The sequence below is a fragment of the Vicugna pacos genome, chromosome 8 (assembly GCF_048564905.1).
Source record: "Vicugna pacos chromosome 8, VicPac4, whole genome shotgun sequence".
Lineage (NCBI taxonomy): Eukaryota > Metazoa > Chordata > Mammalia > Artiodactyla > Camelidae > Vicugna > Vicugna pacos.
In genome coordinates this window covers 1,083,875-1,102,840 of record NC_132994.1, presented here as the reverse complement: position 1 = coordinate 1,102,840, position 18,966 = coordinate 1,083,875, and the positions used below count along the sequence as shown (strand labels likewise).

General features: G+C 37.5%; 1 protein-coding gene across 4 annotated transcripts in view; it reads left to right on the top strand.

Moving 5' to 3' along the window:
• The window catches only part of KCNQ5 (potassium voltage-gated channel subfamily Q member 5), a 456,708-nt gene that overhangs the window by 339,825 nt on the left and 97,917 nt on the right, over positions 1-18,966 (top strand). The gene's annotated exons all lie outside the window — the stretch shown is intronic.

Below are 18,966 nucleotides of genomic sequence, written 5' to 3'. Positions count from 1 at the left end.
TCGTATCAGGGCCCGACAACTTTCTGTGATACCACATCATCTCCCTACATCACTCACATGCAGAAACAAACCGATAAACCATGTGACAAGGTCTGATTCCTATCCCCAAGTCTCCCCGCAACCAAAGACATTAGCTGATGTGATGCCCAAAAGAAAATAGATGTTAGTATCGTAAAAATGCAGTTCCATTCCCCAACAGTCATCTTCGTAAGATTTGGCCTTTTCTTACAATTCTTTATTTTGAAATAACCTTAGTTGTACTTAAAACTTGCAAAAAGAGTAGAGAGTTGAGGGACGGTATAGCTCAAGTGGTAGAGCACATGCTTAGCACACACGAGGTCCTGGGTTCAATCCCCAGTGCCGCCTCTAAACATAAATAAATGAATAAACCTAATACCTCCTCCCCATAAAAAACACAAAAAAGAGTAGAGAGAGTTGCCATGTACCCACATACCCTTCATCCAGCTCCCCGCAGTGATAGCACCTTCCACGAGTACAGTCAATGTCCAAAACCAGGAAGTAGATGGATGTTTTACTAGCTAAATTGAATACCTTATTCAGATTTCACCAATTTTTGCATGCACTTAATTTTTATATATATATAAATAATTTATATAACTTACATAGTTTATTTTTGTTATAATTTATAATTTATTAATTACTTATTTTATATTTTATATGTGTGTGTGTGTGTGTGTATTCCTTAATGAAATTTTACCATATGGACAGGTTAATTTAACCATCACCACAATCAAGATACGGAACTTTTCCATCCCCTTAAAGAAAAGAACCTTGTTTATTCCTTCAGAGTCACTCCCACCCCAAGTCCTAACTACTGGGAATCACTCATCTGTCCTCCATCACTGTAATTTTGTCATTTTTAGAATGTTATGTGAATGCAATCATTGTCATAAATTCAATCTCTTAAAAGTGGCTGTTTTTTCACTCAGAGTAATGCTCTTGAGATCCATCCAAGTCATTGCACACATCAGTAGTTCCTTCTTTTTTTTTTAATTTCTCATGGAAGTGTAGTTGATTTACAATGTTAGTTTCAGGTGTACAGCAAAGCAATTCAGTTATACATATAAGTAGTTCTTTCTGTCTTTATTGCTGAATAGTATTCCATGATTGAGATGTACCACAGTTTGTTTATTCATTTACCTCTTAAAGGTCATTTGGCTTGTTTCTAGATTTGGGCTATTATCAGTAAAGCTGCTATGAACATTGATGTAGAGGTTCTTGTATGAACATGAGCTTTTATTTCTTTAGGGTAAACACCCAGGAGTGGGATAACTGGGTCATATAATGTTTGTTTAACTTTATCAGAAACTGCCAAACTGCTTCTCTTTTAAAATATAGAAATGCCTAGAATACTTCATGACAGTAAATTACAGCTATTCTGAGTTAAATGACATTTATTAGTTTCCTACAAAAGTATGTTTCCACTTCTCTGTTTTTCTATGAAAATTATTTTAATAAGCAGAAGTTTCTGGAAATTCATATTTAACCACTTGGGTCAAGAAACAAATGAAAATGTAGCCCATTAAGGAGCAGTTCTTCATGGGAAATGAATGTAAGCTTGCTGTTCATGTAGGTAAAGTGCTAAGAGAGCAATAAATGTAAAAATCCAACATTGTACAACTCCTGAAGATCGGTTACTTAAATCCAACTCTACTTTGTAAAAAGTCCTTACTCAAGCAATACCAGCTATACTTGCCTGCTACAGGGCACACATAACCACATCAGAGCCTCAAAGCTTGACTCCCACAAAATAAAATGTTTAAACCTGCTTTATAGCAGGTTGGGCCCAAAATCCACAGTCCTAATGTGACCTAAAAAGAAGTCATTTGTTCTCCCTAATCCCATGCCTTTCAAACCTCCCTCTATTCTCGTTCATTTTTTATTGAAGCGTAGTTGTTTACAATGTTAGTTTCAGGTGTACAGCAAAGTGATTCAGGCATACACATACATAGCTACATATATATACTTTCTTTTCATATTCTTTTCCCCTATATGTCACTATAAGAAACTGAACATAGTTCCCTGTGCTCTACAGTAGGTCCTTGTTGTTTATCTATTTTATGTACAGTAATGTGTATCTGTTAATCCCATACTCCTAATTTATCCGTCCCTGCCTTTTCCCCTTTGGTAACCATAAAAACTCCTCCTATTCTTAAAACCATTCTCTAACATTCTGCTTTTCCTCCCAAACTTTCCTCAACATCTCTCAGTGGCTCTTCCACCATAATCAACAGAAAAGACATTTTCTCAAAAGTTATTAACCACCCCACAAATTCATGAATCTCAACTCCATACTCACTCTGGTTATAAGCAATGTTGGAACAACTCATTACTTATTTGGAAAAAGATCAGATTGGATCCATATCTATTGTAGCATATTCCAAGATAAACTCCAAATAAATCAAAGATTTAAATCATATAAGATCCATAGACACTGGATGGCAGAAATAGGCAAATTATCTTGTAACCTTGGAACTTGAAAGGCTTTTCTAAGTATAACTACAACTACAGAAACCATAGAAGAAAATACTGATAACTTTAGCCTATATAAAAATTTTTTAAGATATGATTAGAGTACATAAAATCAAAGACTACTGCATACTAAAACAAAAGAAAACAAACAACAAGCAGAGTCAAAAAATAAATGTAGGAAAATATTTGCAGCTATCAGAGATGAAAAGTTAATCATCTTAAACTATAAGGAGCTCTAGAAACCCAGAAGAAAAATCCAACAGCCCAGTGGAAAATAAAAGATGGAAAATTAATAGGCACAAATAGTCCACAGAAAAAGAAACACACACGTGCCTTTTCAACATACTCAGTTTCACTCATAACAAAGAAATACAAATGACAGCATCTTCTCACCTGTCGGATCAGTAGAATTACAGAATCTGACTGGTTACTTTTGTAGTGAGACTGAGAGGAGACCGGTACAGAAACTCCACAGGAGTGTACAGAGGTATTGCCCTTACGGAAAAGTGTCACTATCTACGAAAATTACATAGCACTTACTCTGTGAGCCAGGAATCCTCCTTCCTGGTCTTCCCATCAATTTGTTGTGAGTAATAAGTATAGCTGAATAAACTGGGAATACAATCAAGAAGGTCTTTCAATATACCTACCAAAGGATCCAAGATATATTAAGTCAAAGGAAACAGATGTTATAACATTTCATATCTAGTGTGATACTTTTTTGTGTAAGAAAAAGAGAAAAATAGTGTATATTCATTCTGCTTTTATGTACGTAAAGAAATATTGGAAGAGTTTTTTTAAAAGAATAAAATTGCTGATAACTAGAGAAAAAGTAAACAAGGACAAGGGTAAGGAGCGAGATTTCTCTTTATGTCATTTTGTCTCTTTATGTCATTTTGATATTTCACCCAAATAAATATATTAACTATTCAAAACCTGAATAAAAAGAACTGTTACCTGCACAGAGCAAGCCCAGTGTAAATGCTGGCTACTGTTAATATAATTGCATAGGAGTATCAGGATGGGTGGATCTGCTCATATAATGTGCAGTTGTGCAAAATTTCACACCTACTCAAGGCTTTTTTATCATTGAGAAGAACAATGCCAGAGATAACTTACCATAGGATTTCCATGTGAACATCCTCCATCCTAGGCTGATGTAACATGGACTAGCATTTTTTAACTCTCTTAACAAAGCCCTATCCTAAATGAAGATGTTCTGTGCTCTGCCTTAATTTGCCCTCTCTGCCTTTCTTTAATTTTAAACTTGGAATTTTAGTTGCACCTGCTCAAGAGATTGCCCAAGGAGATTGAGTGAGATAATGCAAGTAAAACACTTAGCTTAGTGCCTGGCATTCAGTAAATACTCAGCTGTTAGTAGTATAACCTGAGTTATAAAAGTAATGGGTTCACCTCCTGCACTGTTGGTGGGAATGTAATTTGGTGCAGCCATTATGGAGGACAATATGGAGAATCCTTAAAAAACTAAAAATAGAGTTAACCTATGATCCAGCAATCCCACTCCTGGGCATATATCCAAAGAAAACTATAATTCCAAAAGATACATGCACACCAATGATCACAGCAGCACTATTTACAGTAGCCAAGACATGGAAACAACCTAAATATCCATCGACAGATGACTGGATAAAAAAGTTGTGGTGTATATATACAATGGAATACTACTCACCCATAAAAAAGATTAAAATAATGCCATTTGTATCAACATGGATAGACTTGGAGATCATCATTCTAAGTGAAGTAAGCCAGAAAGAAAAAGAAAAATACCATATGATATCACTTATATGTGGGATCTAAGGGGAAAAAAAGACACAAGTGAACTTATTTACAAAACAGAAACATATTCATAGACATAGAAAACAAACGTGGTTACCAGGGGGAAAAAGGGGTGGGTAGAGATAAATTGGGACTTCAAGATTTGCAGATACTAACTACTATGCATAAAATAGATAAACAACAAGTTTCTTCTGTACAGCACAGGGAACTATAGTCAATGTTTTGCAGTAACCTACAATGAAAAGGAATATATGTGTACATGTATGACTGAAACATGATGCTCTACACTAGACTGACACAACATTGTAAATTGACTATACTTCAATAAAAAAAGAATGCAAATTCTTAAAAAATTTTAAGTGATAGGTTCAGTATTATCTCAGATCAATCCAAGAATCGACAAATACAATCAGAAAAAAAAATTATCAACTCAGTAAAACCTCTTTGTACGTTTTTGCTGATAGTTTTTTCTTAAATTATCTCCCTCAATACTAAATTCCTAGAATTTGAGAGTCTGTGTATCTTAAATAAGAATAAATTTTAGTTTAAAGAAGAGAAGATGGGGAGGGAACCAGGCCAGGTACTTTTGAGTCTAGAGCTCTTTAGATGTGATCATTTCAGACATGGTTGTGTTATGGTACCTAAAGAACATTGGGTTAATAAGACTGATTTTATAGCTTTGTTTTTGACTGGTTGTTAATTACAGCTTAACCTACATTTCTCACAGAATGGCTTTCTGGCCCCTTAACTAGGTTAACAGAGCCTGCGCTTTGTTCCCTGTATTGTTCCCATCTTAACATGTGTCACCCCAGATTTTGGTGACTCTGTCTAGTTCTTCGGTTCCAACTGTTCTCTCACCTCTGTGCCGGCCTGGGTCGTCTCTCTTGTCCACCCCATCTACGGCCCACCATGCCCTTTACCACTAGAAGCCCAGGTCCTAGCAGTCTCTGGACATAATAAATGCTTATTGAGTCAATTAAAAAATTCCAAAACATTACAAGCTGGTAGACATTCACATGCAGAATCTCACCCCCACTGTGCCCTCACCATACACAGTGTAAAAACGGTATAAGGAAATGAAGGGGAAAATGTGGCAAATTATACAAGCAGTGCAAGACAAAAAAAAAAAATCACATCCTTACCTCGGTTATCAGGAATTTTCAGAGCAATACTTTTTGCCTGACTGTTTTTTGTCTTTTTTTAAATCTAATTCCTTCAGTTCGCTGCTTTAATTTGGTCATGTGGATGTGATGATATTTTTTTTCACAAAGTGCTGATTTTGCATGCTTGTCATTGGAGCCTCCTTTCCAGGAGCCTCTTCTACTCCCACGCTGCCTTTTGCTCAATTCTTTGACTTCTGCCTTTTGCAAAATGTTTGAAATATTTGATTTTAGCTGCTCCTGCAGACTCCAAATGAGGGTTTGAGTGTGAAGGTCACAGTTGTGTAGCTAATCCTTAGGACATTGGCCACTGTGTGACGTTGAAATCCTGCTCTTATCAAGTTTCTGTGGTTTTCCAGATATTTACTGGGCATTGTGTTAAAATGTGCGCATCCGAAACTGTTTTTGAATTATACTCTCTGGATGCTTCTCTCTGTATTTCATTTGTGGGAAAATGCCCGCCCCGGTGGTGTTGATCTCAGCTAAGCATCCACAGCCTCTTTACAAAGGATTTTCAGGTTGCAGCATCACATGGTTTCAATAAACTTTGGTTTTTCTTCTCCTTTAAACAGAGCATGTCTTATTCAAAAAGCTCAAGGCGGTGGGAAGGGGATGGACTGTGAAAAGAAAGTGAGCCCAAAGCGGGCTTTGTCCTCGTAGCTGCAGGATTTGTTATGAGAGTGCGAGTTTTGTGGTCTGAGCTGCAGCTTCGGGAGTCGTTACCATGAATGCTAATCCTACCTCTGGAAGTGACTTACTGTATCATCTTGTACAAGCATCTCTGGGATACTGCAAGGACGAGAACAGTGATATACTCTGTAGAGTTCACGAACAGTAACATGTAGAAGCAAATATGAAATTGGAAAGTTCTAAAAACTGCCTTTATCTAGTGCCAATGAGGGCGAATTTTGCCAAGGATTTTAATAATTAAAGATGGAACTTAGGCGAGTAATTAAACATGATCTGTTTGATTAATAATCCCTCGAAAATATAGATAGATGTAACAGACCTGCACGTGACAATCAGTAGGATTTTCAAAACTATAATGAGTGTCAGGCATTTATTTGTGGCTTATATTTACTCAAGTTCACTCTTTAAAAATAATTATTTTTATGTTTTATACAACTTTTAAAGATTATTTTCCAGGATAAACACCAAAGTCCTACTGTATGGCACAGGGAACTACATTCAATATCTTGTAGTAACCCATAATGAAAAAAAATATGAAAAGGAATATATATACATGTATAACTGAATCACTATGCTGTACACCAGAAAGTAGTACAACGTTGTAAACCAAGCATACTTCCATAATAAATAAATAAAGGTTACCCTCCATTTACAGTTATGACAAAATATTGGCTATACTCCCCATGTTGCACAATACATCCTTGAGCCTGTCTTCAAATTCACTCTTTTAAAACACTATCTTTTCTTTCTTCACAGAAGGAAAAGTCCATTTTCACACCCCAGTGTTTATCCCTAAGGATTTTCCAGAAGCCTAAACTGTATCTATTTCTTATTTCTAAAAATAAGAAATTGTGCACTGAAAAAGATTGGGAGCCAGGTGTACCAGGTAATTCTCAATATCTCCAGATAATACTTAGAATAAATTCCCTTCCATAGGTGTCCTTTGGTTAGTGACGTTTTAGATGAAATGGCATCTCCATCTGCCAAATCCAAATAGCAGAGCCTATTCAAAAAGCTCCTGAAGACAGCTTTTCAAAAACTTGTACTAGTAGGTGATGATTCACTGTAACCTGCATGTCATCTGAAAGTATCAAGTTTCACATAAGGATCACATGGAAGAAAAATTACATAAGCCAACACTACTGAACATAGGTGGACGCCAAGCTTCAAAAAGTTATGTGACTGCTTAGAGTAAGTCCAAAACGGGAGTATTGAAATCAGGTATTTTGTTTTCACTCTGTAAATATAACCCTATAAATGACATCATTGTTTCATTATTAGTGCATGACCATTCAGGTGAGCACACTGAACAAGATATCTAAGCCTTAGATTTCATCGTAGTGTGTTAGGGGATTTCCAGGAGAAGTTTCGGCTATGATCACTCCTTGGTAGAAATCCAAATCTTTTTTTAGACATGAAGCCAAATACCGGTATGGGGCTGTGTGAAGTCGAAACTGACTGCAGGTTTGCCATTTGGTATGTATGAAAATAGGCACTAGGTGAACAGTTTAAACATCTGAGGATGTCAGCGTGCAAAACTACTGCTTCTAAAAGCCATCCTTGTACTTTCTATATAAAGGAACATAAAATCAAGCCACCATGTCATTGCCCTAAAATATGCTCTGAATCATCCAGAAATACCGTGACTTCTCATCCTTTTGATTTTTTGAGGACTGACGGGATTACACCTAGGTGATTTACTCAAGGTACAAGCGTTGCCTTAAATAGGATATTTGCCTCCACCTAGTTCACAGCGATTCTCCGAGGACAACTGCTTCTTTCCTGTTTTATAAACACAGAAACACTGCTTCCTTACACTTACATCCTCCAATCTGTAACCCACATCTGAAATTAAACATCTTTGATCACACTCTGAAGCAATAGTTTCAGTATATGACTGATATTGGAGATTAGTCCTGTGGCATCACACACACACACACACACACACACACACACACTGCCTGACTCTATAATTCTGACTTCTCCCCAAACCCCAGCCTCTCATACTGTCTATGTGATTTCTAGAGGGCATCTCAAAATTGACAAGGCACTCCCTCAGATCGCCCTCCTTTTGCTCCCTGCTGCAACCACAGTTATCCCCCATCTCCGCAAATAGCCTTCATTCACTCAGTTGCTCAGGCCAAAAACCCTGAAGTCACCCTTAGATGCCCTTCTGTGTGCCACACTTTGGCAAGTCTCAACACCTCCACCTTCATGTGTCCCGGATCCAGCCCCTTCTGGGGTCCTTCTAAAGCTGCTCTCACCCTTTGTCCCACCATGGTAGTGTCCTCTTAAACTGGCCTTGTGACTTCGTGTCCAAATAAAGAACATACCACTTAGAATTCTAGAAACTCAGAGTTAGAAAGTCTGCTGGGACTTCCCACTTCAGTCCACCTCACTTTCAAGCCATGGAAACCATCCCTGAGAGGGAGCTCGTGACAGCGTGGGTTAAGGACAGCACTGACGGTTGAGCCAGGCACCGTCCAGTGCTCTTTATTCTTCCGCACTTTGTATCTCTGTTAATTTTGAGAGGTTAGGATTTTGCATTCATAGGAGAACCCAGTGGAACCACACAACTTCAGTTCCTCCCTGTCTTGCTGTTTTGTTGTCAATCAAGCATCTGGCACAGGATATATACATGGTACACTGAAAACTTACAAGTTCCTGCAGCACCGGTCCCTCCTAGATGGGACAGACTGACCACTACTCTTTTATAGTCTTCTCTTCCACTGGGAAAACTTCAAATATAAAAATTTGTTAATAAGATTTCTGCTAAATTTATATGAATGCCAATCATCTGGAAGTGATTATCTTCCCTATTCTTAATAATACTTTATTTCTTGAAGTTTCACATTTAAGCCTTGGTTGACTTGCCTACATCCCTGTTTGCTAGGAGTATCTGGGCACTCTCTCACCAAGCCCACACTCACCACCTCTGTGTCTCCTTCGAGGGCCATGATGGAGAAGGATTGGAATAGAATCTGTGTGCTAAGCACCCCACGGAGCCCTGTTCACCCAAGACACTCGTTAAATACCCTTTTCCCTTCATTCCCTCCACTGACTAGATAAATGATCTTGGCCAATGGGCCAGCTTCCTGGGTCATCATTTCTTATTTTAAATAAATAATAAGAGAGGGTCTAGCTCAGTAGTAGAGCACATGTTTAGTATGCACGCGGTCCTCAGTTAAATCCCCTGTCCCTCCATTAAAATAAATAAACAAATAAACCTAATTACTTCTCTCCCCCTACAAAAAACCCAATAAATAATAATTCTCCTTTTCCTCAGTACAAAAGCAATGAATGTTTATTATAGATCATTCGGATAAAAGATATATGCATTAAGAAACTATTTCCACCACCCAAAGATAATCACTGTTAACATGCAGGTAGAGGTACTTATAATATTTAGTTTTATATACACTGTAAGAACACATAATCCTTTCAGGGGCAAAATTGGTGTCAACCTGTGTATCCTGCTATGCAATCAATTCTTTGCAAAATGATGTATTGGAGGAAAATTTTCTTATCAATATTCTGAAACGTGATCTGTTGTTCCACAGTTATCCATGGTAATACTATTACTACTAATAATAAATTATATAAAATTTATTATGTGTTAACACTGACCTAAGATCTTTCGAATGTGTTAACTTATTTAATTCTCACAACATCTGTATGATACAGATGCTTTTATGATTCTCATTTTACAGATAAAGGAAATGAGGCAAGTATATAGCACAGGGAACTATATTCAGTTTCTTTAATAACATATAATGGAAAATAATCTGAAAAGGAAATACATAGATGTATATATATGTGTAACTAAATCACTTTGCTGTACACCTGAAACTAACATTGTAGATCAACTACACTTCAAGAAAAAATTTTAAAAAAAAAGAAATTGAGGCACAGAGAGGTTCAGTAACTGAATCCGCTTAACCCAGATTCTAAGAGGGAGAGCCAGGGCTGGAATTCAGACAGACTAGCTCCATATGCTCTGGGATAGAAAGAATATTGTTTTCAATGAATGCATTTTATTAGCGATTTGAATTGGATCTAATTTTTTATTTTTGTAGTAATAGTGTAATAAGCCTTCTTAGGCAAACCTTTATTGACACCTAAATTTTTTCAACTAGGTTAAATTCCTAGAACTAAAATTGCTGAAATAAAAAGTTTCAAATAGTTAATACTTTTGGAATATAATGCCAAAGTCCCCTCCCCCTGATAATTAAACTACTTTATTGTTATACAAAATCTTCATGAAAGAACTTTTTCTTCTCTTCCTTGACAATATTGACTGTTTTTTTTTAAACTTTGTCAGTTTGGTAGGTTAAAATGGTACCTCACTACTATTTTAAATTTCAAAACTAGAGATTATAAAGCACTTCTTTCCATAATTTATTGACCATTTTTACTTCTTCCTAGGGCAAATTTATATGTATGCCTTCAGTCCAGTTTTCTACCAGTACCGTCTCTAGATGTCAAGCCGTACCCTCTCTGTGGTTTACCTCTGGAAAATGTTTATTTTTGCATATGAAGGATATTAATGGCATTGGTTTTTATTAGCAGGGAAAGACAAAAGTACTTTCATACATTGTTAGTGATAGTTGACAACATCATTTGGATGGTGTTTGGATGTCAAAATGCAATATGCCCCAACATTCATTCCAACAATCCAGTGTCTTGGAATTTATCCTTAAAAAGAAAACCTACAGAGGGGAGGCTATAGCTCAAGTGGTAAAGCGCATCTTAGCACTCATGAGGTCCTGGGTTCAGTCCCCAGTACCTCTTCTAAAAATAAATAAATCTAATTACCTCCCCCCCAAATAAAATAATTAAATAATGCAATAATTTAAAAATAAATAAAACATTAAAAAAAAGAATACCTACAAAAATAGATGTACTGGGCTATTCACTTCAGCATAATTTTAATAGGAAAAATTAAAGTAACCTAAAGTTCATTCATCAGGAATTAGCTAATTAAATAAATTTACTTCTTACCTTATACACATGTGTAAGGTTTTGCTATTTTCCAGCAGCTGCTGCTTTTATAATTTTAAAACATACATTACATTAAAGTTATCCAGAGTGTGACTAAAAGTGAGGCCACTGAAAAGAGCCCAAGGAAACAAGAACAAAAAGATGGTGAGAGAAATAGTCATCAAAAATGGAGCCTTTGTCCCATTTCTGTTTTGCCTAGAGATACAAAGTGACATGAGAAAGTGTAAGAGGGAAATTTATATTCGCTATTAGGGGAAACTTTTGGAGGCTCTTAATATAATTTACAAAAATTTTTAAAGCATAAACTCTCCAGACCGTCTCTAGATGTCAAGCCGTACCCTCTCTGTGGTTCACCTCTGGAAAATGTTTCTCTCCTTACAATGACTACTTTCAAAGTGCTCAACTGTGCTTTGTTTAATCCATATGATTTCATTCTTCCCATTATGATTTTAAATTAAGCCAAGTGTACTAAAATATACTTTCTTTTTTTATTCTTTTTTTAAAATGCTATTTTTTTTATTTGGGGAGTAATTGGGTCTTTTACTTGTTTATTTATTTTAATGAAAGTACAGGAGATTGAACCCTGGACCTTGTGCATGCTAAGCGTGTGCTCCACCACTTGAGCTATCCCCCTCCCCGACAAAATACACTTTCCAACGGTGCATTATGTCATGTAATTGTAGTGACAGAACCCAGCCTGTCAAGTTCAGATGTGCAGTTGAGCTTGCTTTGAGCACATCTTTGGGTTCACCGTAGGGGAACCTTGGATGTGAATCCCCACCTTATGATGACGGCTTTTCAGTTTTTCCATGGCCAGTCCCTTTGACACAGAGTTCACAAAGATCAATTTATAATGGTTCTGCTGACCAATACTGGAGCAGAGCTGGAGTCTACTGATTAGCGCTGGTACAGTCCCTCTGTGTCTCAAAGGTCACTTTGTTCAAATCTTTGCCATCTCCTCAAATCTCAGGAATTCATCCATAAATCATTCTAAGTGATTCAGTACAGTATGTATGCCTACTTCCTAATACTTTATAAGCCTGTGTTTCATATGTTGAATGGGCTGCTTGTAGTCAATAAATATTTCCTCACTACTTCCCAACTAGTTCCCTTCTGTTTCTGCTGGGAGAAGTGTTTAAGAGCTCACAATTATATGCTTTTTTTTTCATGCACTTTGAAGCTCCTCCTTGTTTATTAGCAGTTCTATTTCTTTCTCTAATCTCATTTTCTCTTGATGTATCCATAAAAGTACCGTTTGTTTTAATATCACTTTATTTCTGCTTTATTCTGCCTGCACGTCTTGCTTTCCTAAATGCTGTATGCAATAACAATTTATTCTTGCTTTAGAACCACCTGCTTTTGCAACCTATCCCTTTCTCCTCCCCCTACCCCCACAGTCTCCCAATCCAGGTCACTCTGATTTACTTTATCAGAGGAATGATGTCCCATAACTCTTCAGGATGCAACTTTGGAGTCAAGTAAAGTTCAGCTCAGCCGCTTAAGGATGTTGTACCTTGGTTAGTTGACCCCTGCAAGCCCCAGGTCTTCATTTGCAAGAAGATGCTAATAATTCTATCTACATCATAGGGTTATTTGGAGCACTAAGTAAAATAAGGTATATCAGGTTTTCCCAACCTTGGCACCACTGACATTTGGGACTAGGGAAATCTCTTCTCAGGGGGCTGTTCTGGGCATTGTAGGATGTTTTGAAGACCCTGACCTCTACCACTGGATGCTAGTAGCAACCCACTCCCCAGTTATGACAACCAAATATGTCTCCAGACATTGACAGATGTTCCCTGGGAGGCAGAACTGTCCCCAGTGACAATCACTGGTACACACAGAGCATTTAGCACAATGCCTGGAACAGAGTAGGAACTTGATAGATGTTTGCAGTAGATTGACGATCAGATGGATTAATGCATATTCATTTCTAATGCAAGTGTCTGATATGATGCTTGACCCTCAATTAACTGCTTAATACATGAGCAGATAAACAAATTAATCTGAAGCCAGTGGGCTTCGAGGGCTGTCTGTAGTTCCTACATTATACGAAAATGTGTTATCTCCCCTTAAAACGCTTCTATGTTTCAAAAACATTTTAGACAATTAACTAATCACATAGCTTAAGCTTTTCTATCCAGGTTTTCCCTAGCTTCATTGAAATTTCACTGACACAAACATTGTGGAAGTTTAAGGTATACAACTATTGATTTGGTACACATATATCACAACATGATGATTAGTTAATACCTTCATTATGTCACATAATTACCATTTCTTTTTTGTGGTAAGAACATTTAAAATCTACCCTTAGCAACTCTGAAGGATATAACACAATACTGTTGAGTACAATCACCATGTATGCAATAGATCCCCAGAACACAAGATTGTTTTGGTTGTTTAGAGTCTTTTGTGATTCCATACAAACTTAGGACTGTTCTATTTCTGTGAAAAATGCCATAGGACTTTAATGGGGATTGCATTGAATCTGTATATTGCTTTGAGTAGTATGGACATTTTAACAATATGAATCCTTCCAATCCATCAGCATGGAATGTCTTTCCATATATTGATGTCTTCTTCAATTTTTTTCATCAATGTTTTACACTTTTCACTGAGCAGATTTTTCACCTCCTTGGTTAAATTCCTTCCTAAATATTGTATTATTTTTGATGCTATTGTAAATGAGTTTTTTTTCTTAATTTCTTTTCCTTAGATTGTTGTCAGTGTACAGAAACACAACAATTTTTGAATATTTCTTTGGTGTCCTGAAAATTTACTTAATTCACTTATTATTTCCAAGGGGGTTTTTTTGGTTTAATGTTTAGGGTCTTCTATAAATAATATCTTATCATCTGCAAATAGTGACAGTTTTACTTCTTTCTTTCTGATTTGGATGACTTTTATTTCTTTTTCTTGCGTAATTGCTGTGGCCAGGACTTCGAACACTATGTTGAGTAAAAGTGGAAAGAGTGAGCATCCTTAACTTGTTCCTGATCTCAGAGGGAAAGTTTTCAGTTTTTTTATCATTAAGCATGATGCTTTCTGTGGGCTTCTTTTATGGCCTTTATTACACTGAAGTACATTTCCTCTGTGTCCATTTTGTTGAGAGTTTTTAATCATGAAAGTATATGAATTTTGTCAAATGCTTTTTTTGCATCTATTGAGATGATTATATCATCTTTATCCTTCCTTTTGTTAATATGGTGCATCACATTGATTGATTTACAGGTGTCAAACCATCCTTGCATCCCTGGAATAAACCCTACTTGATTGTAATGTATGAACCTTTTAATATACTTTCAAATTCAGTTTGCAAAGATTTCATTAAGGGCTTTTACATCTATACTTATCAGGGATATGTAGTTTCATTTTCTTGCTGTATCCTTGTCTGTTCTTGGTATCAGAGTAATGCTGACTTCATAAAATGAGTTTGGAAGTGTTCTTTCCTCTTTTGTTTTGTTTTGTTTGTTTTTGAAGAGTTTGAAAAGGATTGATATTTATTCTTTAAATGTTGGTGTAAGTCACCAATGAAGCCACCTGCTCCTGGACTTTTTTGTTTGTTGGGAGGTTTTTGATTACTGATTCTATCTCCTTGCTAGTAATTGGTCTGTTCAGATTTTCTATTTCTTCATGATTCAGTCTTGATAAGTTGTATGTTTCTAGGAATTTACCTATTTCTTCTAGGTTGTCTGTTTCATTGAGATCTGTTTCTGAACGTTTATCATGTTCTTTTGTTTGGAATATATTATTCTGTTTCTTCATGTCCCTTTACTCTCTGTGTTAGTTTCTGTGCATTGGATAGAATAGCCACCTCCCCAGTTCTTGACAGACTGGTCTTGTGTAGGAGCTGAACATCATCAATGAGCCTAGCCTTTGCTTCTGGCTGTCTCTAAAACCTTTGTGTTTGTCTCACCATCTCCCCTGTTCTTTGTGTCTCCCAGGAGTTGAAGGCATGCCAAGACCCATCGTGTCCCAAAGGGGAAGATCGCAGTCAGCTCCTTAGCTGAAGGGCAGTTGGAAGCTGGACCCTCCAGCAGCAGCTAGGAAAGTAGGTGGTTAGACCCCACCCAGGGAGAAAGTGGGCATTTTTACCTCTTCTCTCTCTACTGGGCCCAGTTATATAGCCATGGAGTGGGGAGGGGGGTTGCAGGGCTCCTGAACCCAGTAAGAGCATCTTCTTTCTTTGCTATAGTCCTCTGGGACTCCTGAATGCAAGTCCTGTTAGCTATCAAAGCCAGCTGATACAGGGGGTTTTCTCTCAAGCAGCAGCCTCAAAACCTGGGGAGCCAGATGTGTATTAAAGCTCCTACAGGGAGATGCTGGCAACTTGGAGCAGGCTAGAGGGAAAGGGCAGGGGAAGTGTCCACTGGCTACTCTCCATATTATGAACTGTGCAGGTAAAGTTAGAAGCCTGACCATCGGGCAGTAGCATTTTTTTTTAATTGGGGAGGGGGGTAATTTGATTTGCTTATTCATATTATTTTTTATTTAATGTAAATACTAGGGATCGAACCCAGGATCTCATGCATGCTAAGCATGCGCTCTACCACTGAGCTATACTCTCCCCTGCCAGGAGCAGCTTTTAAATAAAGCATGCAAATAAAATCCTTTCAAAAGATTGGGAGGTGGGCGTTTCTGCCTACACACTGAGCCGAGGAAGTGATAGATGATGTGGGGTGATGGCTGCTGTGGGGTGCTCACCCCCATTAACACCAGCTTCTTTGCTACAGTCTTGTGGTGCTCATGGATGCAGAGCTAGGTTTTGGGGGTTCCATCTCTCTGATGGGCATCTTAAAAATTGGGGTGCTAAAGGTGAGATTCACACCATTAGACTCTCAGGGGAAGCTGGCAGTTTGGGTTCCCCTTCATTTGTACAGCACTGGGCTAGAAGTGGGATTTATGGCGAGAGTGTCTCACTCAGCCTTTCCTACCTGTCTTGATGGGAACATTTTTCTCCTTTGCCTACAATGTGTAGGAGCCGCTCAGCTCGTGTCCCGATTCCCTTCAGAGGAAACTGCTGTTCCTCTGGTGTGTGTGGAAGGAGGTGCTCAGGAGTCTCCTGTGATGGTTTAAAGACCACACCTACCCAACTTAATAAAAGGTCAACCTTAGTGAGATTTGCTTTTTAGAAGCACTAATGGATGACGGCAGTGAATTATGATGTTGCAGTAGAAGTCAGTGCTGGTTTGGTTAACTTAAGAGTCTTTTAGATTGATGTCCCAATTATTAAGCCACTGAGGTGGCAAGAGAACAAAGCTCAAGCTACTTTTAAATATTTATTAACCCAAGTTGATTCTATAAACATTTATCAGATGCCTACCATGGTTCAGGCACTGCTCTAGATACTTGTAATACAAGAGTCGAACCTTGTGGAACCTCGTGCAAAGTAATGAACTACAAAAATAATAAATATAAATTAAAATAAAAGTAAAGAGTATCCATAACTTCTAAAATATTAACCTAGGAAACATCTAGGTGGCACTGACACAAAATTCCAGTGGATGACTGTAACCCAACCAGAAACATTTTTGTGACTGCATTCATTGTTTGCCATGTGGTTGCTCATTTTTTATTTCATTCTGATCTGAATTACAGTGAGGGTATTAAATCAAATCTGTGGTTCCTTTTGCATATTTTGTGACTTGAAACACTTAAATTATGATTCACTGTGTGCATAATTTTTTTAATTGTCTCAGATCTGCAGGATTCTTTTTACTTTGTCAAGGTTTTGTCTAATGAACTAACTCTGTAGCATCCTTTTTGCACTGCAGTGTAACAGCTCTATAGCTGATCTTTTGAAACTAATACATTTTGTGTGTGTCTCACTTTTTTCATGTGTACAATATCTGTAGAATGCCTGATCAACACAGTTGTTACAAAGACTGAAATAATATAACATTTGTAAGAAAAACCTAGAACTAAAGAAAATACCTGGCAGGAACTTTCTTTCCATTTATGAACTTTGTGACTTTATTTTTTTTTATTGTTGTCAGTTTACAATGTTGTGTCAATTTCTGGTGTACAGCATAATGCTTCAGTCATACACGTACATACATATATTCCTTTTCAGATTCTTTTTCATTATATGTTATTACAAGATACTGAATATAGTTCTCTGTGTTATGTAACAAAAACTTGTTGTTTATCTGTTTCATCTACAGCACTTAGTATCTGCAAATCTCGAACTACCAATTTATTACATAGTAAATTCTAAGTCTGTATTTTCTACACTCCTACTTATTTGCTTATTTCAACTACTTCTAATATTTTAACATAGTAAATAGGGAATCATACTTTTTTCTTTCCTTTGTACACTTGTGATGAAGCAGGATAACAATGAGAAATAAATGCAAAATATATATCCAGCAGGGCCATTGAAGGGAATGTCTTTTTGTCTGTCAACCACTTGTCTTGGGACTAAATCCCTCCAAGGTGAAAACCAAGAGAAGTTTTCACACTTGATTCTTTTTTTCAGTTTTTTTTCTCCTGATTTCAAAAGACAGTTTGTTATAAAATTCCAACACTACCAAAAGCAGTAACTTAGAAAGTGAGAAGTCCACTCATCCACAGGCCCACCCCACCTCTCCTCCCCCAGAGAGAACGGTAGTGTCCTCTGTACACTCTCACGTGTTTTTCCTAGTTGTGGGATATATTTTTTGTTAAAATGAGAGTATGTTGTACATACTGCTTTGCAACTGAATTTTTTACTTAATGTCTTTGGTGTCTGCATTAACATATGTAGTTCCTTTTCATTTATTATGGTTACAGAGAATGATAACTCAAGGATGCATTTGTGACTTTCCTTGTACCTAACCACAAAGTCACACCACGTTCAGATCCGATTGGAAAAAATTCCTCCAGCTGACCCTTGTGCTCCCAACCCCTGACCCTCTCTCTTCACGTCCTGACCTAGAAGAGACACCAGGAGAGTGGCTCAAAGGTCTTCTCAGTCCGCACCAGGGAACCAGACCTTTCTGCGTGCAGGAATGAAGGATGAAAACAGTCATAGAGCAGTTACCCTGAGGAGCACAGAAACATGACTCAGGTGACACCCTTGAAGTGGAACTCACCTTCAGAGTGTGGACACCCTGCCATGCACAGTCCACTTAGAGCAGGAAGGACTTTTTATCTGAGGATGATAAGGTCAAGCTAACTTATTTTAAAAATGGCCGTAGGAGGCCATTCATTCCCACTTCCTTTCTCCCACTTCAAAGCCTGCTTTCCATCTCTCAGATATTTACCATTGGAGCGATTACGTCCTCACTTACCTTTCTGTGCTTTCATTAGCTGCTCGCTCTCTTTTTAGCTTACAAAAGGGCAGACATTTTTTAAGCCAAATGTCAATATGCCAAACATTAAATATCCATTCCTGTGCAATGCACAGTATGTATAATTACATCTTCTACTGTAACAAATGTAATATTAATTAATTTGAATACAAAGTACCCACATAATTGGCTGACCAGGTGTACAGAGGACTCTATGCAGAGAGAGTATTCAGCTTAGTTGAGGCCGTTATTAAACAGTATATAAAGTTGCAGAGTCCACAACATATATGAATTTTTTGCAGGAAGGAGTGACGAGCTTCTTTGGCAAGAAAACAAGAGGTGTTTTTATAGGAAGTGGCACTTTCGTACCTGGACAGGCTGTGATGCCTCACGGCATCAATCAGGGAGCCACAGCATCCGGGCTGAGACAGAAACTCCTTTCTTCCGACAGGATCAGCAGTGACATCAGGCATGGGGGTCAGGCTGCCCCACAGTCCTCAAGCACCCAGAAACATCCAACTTTCTGAGGGCCATTGTCCCATTCTTTGAAG